Below are 7,266 nucleotides of genomic sequence, written 5' to 3' on the forward strand. Positions count from 1 at the left end.
CGAGCCAATGTCTTAAGTACTTGAACATGTTATTACTCCAACCTCATAAAATTGACACGTTTTAGTCAAAAACAACTTTATATTGAAGGAGTGCCTTTGATTAGATGGTCAGCACATGCGCAGTTCGGTGCGAGAGACCGTTAGACCCGATGACGTGTTTCTACGCATTACATTTTTAGTCATTTAGCAGATGCTCTTATCCAGAGTGACCTACAGTTAGTGAGTGCATACATTTCTCATACTGGCCCCCCGTGGGAATCGAACCCACAACCCTGGCATTGCAAACGCCATGCTCTACCAACTGAGCTACACGGGGCCTTAGGTTTAATAGCCAACATCGCCGGTCTTCCGTCTTCGTCTTGACTCGGACTCGATTTGCTCCGGTCTTGGTCTTGAATCAGTCTCAAACACAACCAGCCGTGGAAAAAGTACCCAATTGTCCTACTTGAGTAAAAGTAAAGATACCTTAATAAAAAATGACTCAAGTAAAAGTGAAAGTCACCCAATAAAATACTACTTGAGTAAAAGTATTTGGTTTTAAATATACTTAAGTATCAAAAGTAAATGTAATTGCTAAAATATACTTAAGTATCAAAAGTAAAAGTCACAGTATAAATCCTTTCAAATTCCTTATATTAAGCAAAGCAGATGGACACATTTTCTAGGTTTTTATTTTATTTTACAGATAGCCAGGGGCTCAATCCAACACTCAGACATCATTTACAAGCGAAGCATGTGTTTAGTGAGTCCGCCAGATCAGAGGTAGTAGGGATGACCAAGGATGTCTCTTGATGAGTGTGTGAATTAGACCATTTTCCTGTCCTGCTAAACATTCAAAATGTAACTTGTACTTTTGGGTGTCAGGGAAAATGTATGTATTAAAAAGTACATCATTTTCTTTAGGAATGTAGTGAAGTAAAAGTAAAAGTTGTCAAAAATATAAATAGTAAAGTACAGATACCACAAAAACCTACTTAAGTATCAAAGGTGGGACCGAGAGAATGAAAAACAGCTTCTATCTCAAGGCCATCAGACTGTTAAATAGCCATCACTAGCACATTAGAGGCTGCTGCTGCCTATTGAAATCACTGGCCACATTAAGAAATGGAACACTAGTCACTTTAATAATGTTTACATATCTTGCACTACTCATCTCATATGTATATACTGTATTCTATAATATTCTACTGTATCTTAGTCCATGCCGCTCTGTCATTGCTTGTCCATACAGTGAGGGAAAAAAGTATTTGATCCCCTGCTGATTTTGTACGTTTGCCCACTGACAAAGAAATGATCAGTCTATAATTTTAATGGTAGGTTTATCTGAACAGTGAGAGACAGAATAACAACAAAAAATTCCAGAAAACCGCATGTCAAAAATGTTATAAATTGATTTGCATTTTAATGAGGGAAATAAGCATTTGACCCCTCTGCAAAACATGACTTAGTACTTGGTGGCAAAACCCTTGTTGGCAATCACAGAGGTCAGACGTTTCTTGTAGTTGTCCACCAGGTTTGCACACATCTCAGGAGGGATTTTTTTCCACACCTCTTTGCAGATCTTCTCCAAGTCATTAAGGTTTCGAGGCTGACGTTTGGCAACTCCAACCTTCAGCTCCCTCCACAGATTCTCTATGGGATTAAGGTCTGGAGACTGGCTAGGCCACTCCAGGACCTTAATGTGCTTCTTCTTGAGCCACTCCTTTGTTGCCTTGGCCGTTTGTTTTGGGTCATTGTAATGCTGGAATACCCATCCACGACCCATTTTCAATGCCCTGGCTGAGGGAAGGAGGTTCTCACCCAAGATTTGACGGTACATGGTCCCGTCCATCGCCCCTTTGATGCGGTGAAGTTGTCCTGTCCCCTTAGCAGAAAAACACCCCAAAAGCATAATGTTTCCACCTCCATGTTTGACGGTGGGGATGGTGTTCTTGGGGTCATAGGCAGCATTCCTCCTCCTCCAAACACGGCGAGTTGAGTTGATGCCAAAGAGCTCAATTTTGGTCTCATCTGACCACAACAATTTCACCCAGTTCTCCTCTGAATCATTCAGATATTCATTGGCAACTTCAGACGGCCCTTTGTATGTGCTTTCTTGAGCAGGGGGACCTTGCTGGCGCTGCAGGATTTCAGTCCTTCACGGCGTAGTGTGTTACCAATTGTTTTCTTGGTGACTATGGTCCCAGCTGCCTTGAGATCATTGACAAGATCCTCCCGTGTAGTTCTGGGCTGATTCCTCACCGTTTTCATGATCATTGCAACTCCACGAGGTGAGATCTTGCATGGAGCCCCAGGCCGAGGGAGATTGACAGTTATTTTGTGTTCTATTTGCGAATAATCGCACCAACTGTTGTCACCTTCTCACCAAGCTGCTTGGCGATGGTCTTGTAGCCCATTCCAGCCTTGTGTAGGTCTACAATCTTGTCCCTGACATCCTTGGAGAGCTCTTTGGTCTTGGCCATGGTGGAGAGTTTGGAATCGGATTGATTGATTGCTTCTGTGGACAGGTGTCTTTTATACAGGTAACAAACTGAGATTAGGAGCACTCCCTTTAAGAGTGTGCTCCTAATCTCAGCTCGTTACCTGTATAAAAGACACCTGGGAGCCAGAAATCTTTCTATTGAGAGGGGGTCAAATACTTATTTCCCTCATTAAAATGCAAATCAATTTATAACATTTTTGACATGTGTTTTTCTGGATTTTTTTGTTGTTATTCTGTCTCTCACTGTTCAAATAAACCTACCATTAAAAGTATAGACTGATAATTTCTTTGTCAGTGGGCAAATGTACAAAATCAGCAGGGGATCAAATACTTTTTTCCCTCACTGTATATGTATATATTCTTAAATTCCATTCCATACTTAGATTTGTCTGTATTGGGTATATGTTGTGAAATTGTTAAATATTACTTGTTAGATATTACTGCACTGTCGGAGCTAGAAGCACAATAATTTCGCTACACCCGCAATAACATCTGCTAAACACATGTATGTGACAAATATAATTTGATTTGATTTGATTTGAAGTGGTACTTGAGAGTATTTTTACTTAAGTACTTTACACCACTGAACACAACACCAACACTGCGGTAGGGTAGGAAAGACGTTTCAACTTACAATATTTACCAGTAAATGGGAACTAAGGCAACAATGAGTATGCAAACTAGGTATAGAAAAATTTGAGTCCGACGTGTTGGTTAGTAGGCTATTTGTGATGCGCAATTGTCATCATGCTCTGTTTGCATCAGGGGCGTAGACATAGATGAGCCTGGGTAGACCGAGGCCCACCCACTGGGGAGCCAGATCCTGACAGGCCCACCAAATCAGATTGATGTGGTTTAAGTATTGTTGTATACTTAGACCATCACATTTTTGTATTTCTTCTATAAAATAAGGTGATTTTGAGAGTGAAAATCTGAAAGATCTATAGGAAAACTCATTAAAAAACAGGGGCGCAACTTTGGTTTTAGACGTGGGGTGGACATACACCACCAGTCAAAAGTTTGGACACACCTACTCATTCAAGGGTTTTTCTTTATTTTTACTATTTTCTACATTGTAGAATAATAGTGAAGACATCAAAACTATGAAATAACACATATGGAATCATGTAGTAACCAAAAAAGTGTTAAACAAATCAAAATATATTGTATATTTTAGATTCTTCAAAGTAGCTACCCTTTGCCTTGATGACAGCTTTGCACACTCTTGGCATTCTCTCAACCAGCTTCACCTGGAATGCTTTTCCAACAGTCTTGAAGGAGTTCCCACATATGCTGAGCACTTGTTGGCTGCTTTTCCTTCACTCTGCGGTCCAACTCATCCCAAACCATCTCAATTGGGTTGAGGTCGGGTGATTGTGGAGGCCAGGTCATCTGATGCAGCACTCCATCACTCTCCTTCTTGGTCAAATAGCTCTTACACAGCCTGGAGGTGTGTTGGGTCATTGTCCTGTTGAAATCAAATGATAGTCCCACTAAGTCCAAACCAGATGGGATGGCGTATCGCTGTAGAATGCTGTGGTAGCCATGCTGGTTACGTGTGCCTTGAATTCTAAATAAATCACAGACAGTGTCACCAGCAAAGCACCCCCACACCATAACACCTCCTCCTCCATGCTTTACGGTGGGAAATACAATTGGAGAGATCATCCATTCACCCACACCGTGTCTCACAAAGCCACAGACCACGGCGGTTGGAACCAAAAAGCTCCAATTTAGACTCCAGACCAAAGGACAAATGTCCACTGGTCTAATGTCCATTGCTCGTGTTTCTTGGCCCAAGCAAGTCTCTTCTTATTATTGGTATCCTCTAGTAGTGGTTTCTTTACAGCAATTCGACCATGAAGGCCTGATTCACACAGTCTCCTCTGAACAGTTGATGTTGAGATGTGTCTAATACTTGAACTCTGTGAAGCATTTATTTGGGCTGCAATTTCTGAGGCTGGTAACTCTAATGAACTTATCCTCTGCAACAGAGTTAACTCTGGCTCTTCCATCCCTGTCACGGTCCTCATGAGAGCCAGTTTCATCATAGCGTTTGATGGTTTTTGCGACTGCACTTTTCCGTATTGACTGACCGTCATGTCTTATAGTAATGATGGACTGTCGTTTCTCTTTGCTTATTTGAGCTGTTCTTGCCATAACATGGACTTGGTATTTTACCAAATAGGGCTAACTTCTGTATATCCCCCTACCTTGTCACAACACAACTGATTGGCTCAAACGCATTAAGAAGGAAATAAATTCCACAAATGAACTTTTAACAAGGCACACCAGTTAATTGACACTACATTTACATTTTACATTTACATTTTAGTCATTTAGCAGACGCTCTTATCCAGAGCGACTTACAGAAGCAATTAGGGTTAAGTGCCTTGCTCAAGGGCACATCGACAGATTTTTCACCTAGTCGGCTCGGGGATTAGAACCAGCGACCTTTCGGTTACTGGCACAACGCTCTTACCCACTAAGCTACCTGCCGCCCCGTACCAGTCAAGTACCAGTCAAAAGTTTGGACACACCTACTCATTCAAGGGTTTTTCTTTATTGATTTTTTTTTTTTACATTGTCGAATAATAGTGAAGACATCAAAACGATGAAATAACACATATGGAATCATGTAGTAACCAAAAAAGTGTTAAACAAATCAAAATATATGTTATATTTGAGATTCTTCAAATAGCCACCCTTTTCCTTGATGACAGCTTTGCACACTCTTGGCATTCTATCAACCAGCTACATGAGGTAGTCACCTGGAAGAAGTTAGCCCTATTTGGTAAAAGACCAAGTCCATATTATGGCAAGAACAGCTCTAATAAGCAAAGAGAAACAACAGTCCATCATTTAAGACATGAAGGTGAGTCAATACAGAACATTTCAAGAACTTTGAAAGTTTCTTCAAGTGCAGTCGCAAAAACCGTCGAGCGCTATGATGAAACTGTCTCTCCTGAGGACCGCCACAGGAATGGAATACCCAGATTTACCTCTGCTGCAGAGGAAAAGTTCATTAGAGTTACCAGCCTCAGAAATTGCAGCCCAAATAAATGCTTCACAGAGTTCAAGTAATAGACACATCTCAACATCAACTGTTCAGAGGAGACTGTGTGAATCAGGCCTTCATGGTCGTATTGCTGTAAAGAAACCACTACTAAAGGATACCAATAATAAGAAGAGACTTGCTTGGGCCAAGAAACATGAGCAATGGACATTAGACAGGTTGAAATTTGTCCTTTGGTCTGGAGTCTAAATTGGAGCTTTTTGGTTCCAACCGCCGTGGCTTTGTGAGATGCGGTGTGGGTGAACGAATGATCTCCGCATGTGTATTTCCCACCGTAAAGCATGGAGGAAGAGGTGTTATGGTGTGGGGGTGCTTTGCTGGTGACACTGTCTGTGATTTATTTACAATTCAACCAGCATGGCTGCCACAGCATTCTGCAGCTATATGCCATCCTATCTGGTTTGGGCTTAATGGGACTATCATTTGTTTTTCAACAGGACAATGACCCAACACACCTCCAGGCTGTGTAAGGGCTATTTTACCAAGAACGAGAGTGATGGAGTGCTACATCAGATGACCTGGCCTCCACAATCCCCCGACCTCAACCCAATTGAGATGGTTTGGGATGAGTCGGACCGCAGAGTGAAGGAAAAGCAGCCAACAAGTGCTCAGCATATGTGGGAACTCCTTCAAGACTATTGGAAAAGCATTCCAGGTGAAGCTGGTTGAGATAATGCCAAGAGTGTGCAAAGCTGTCATCAAGGCTATGTGTGGCTATTTGAATAATCTCAAATATAAAATACATTTTGATTTGTTTAACACTTTTTTGGTTTCTACATGATTCCATTCAGTATGTGTTATTTCATAGTTTTGATGTCTTCACAATTATTCTACAATGTAGAAAATAGTAAAAATAAAGAAAAACCCTGGACAGCTTCTACCCCCAAGCCATAAGACTCCTGAAGAGCTAATCATGGCTACCCGGACTATGCTAAACTACAAATGTGCTAAAAGTTTTTACACATATTAAAACTGCTTAGGGCAGAGTTCAGCCTAAAAATAGAGAAAGGAAAGGGTTTCTAAACATCAACACAAAGCCAACAGTGACTTCTAAAAAGTCATCGAGAGCAATGGTTGAGATGGGAGAAATTGTCAATGGGTCAACAACCTCCCAATCACTCCGCAAAACTGGCCTGACAGATATGCAAATGATAAAGACAACAAAAACAACAACAACAACAACAAAAACATAAAAAATGGACGCCATTACTCTGACATATTTCTTAGACTGAATCCTATGTGCCATGATCAAAAGTAGTGCACTATGTAGGGAATAGGGTGTCATTTGAGACATACAACCACATCTTACAGTGGGGAAAAAAGTATTTAGTCAGCCACCAATTGTGCAAGTTCTCCCACTTAAAAAGATGAGAGAGGCCTGTAATTTTCATCATAGGTACACGTCAACTATTACAGACAAATTTAGATTTTTTTTTCCAGAAAATCACATTGTAGGATTTTTTATGAATTGATTTGCTAATAATGGTGGAAAATAAGTATTTGGTCACCTACAAACAAGCAAGATTTCTGGCTCTCACAGACCTGTAACTTCTTCTTTAAGAGGCTCCTCTGTCCTCCACTCGTTACCTGTATTAATGGCACCTGTTTGAACTTGTTATCAGTATAAAAGACACCTGTCCACAACCTCAAACAGTCACACTCCAAACTCCACTATGGCCAAGACCAAAGAGCTGTCAAAGGACACCAG

This window comes from Coregonus lavaretus (assembly GCF_964263955.1).
Source record: "Coregonus lavaretus genome assembly, chromosome: 38".
Taxonomy (NCBI): Eukaryota; Metazoa; Chordata; class Actinopteri; order Salmoniformes; family Salmonidae; genus Coregonus; species Coregonus lavaretus.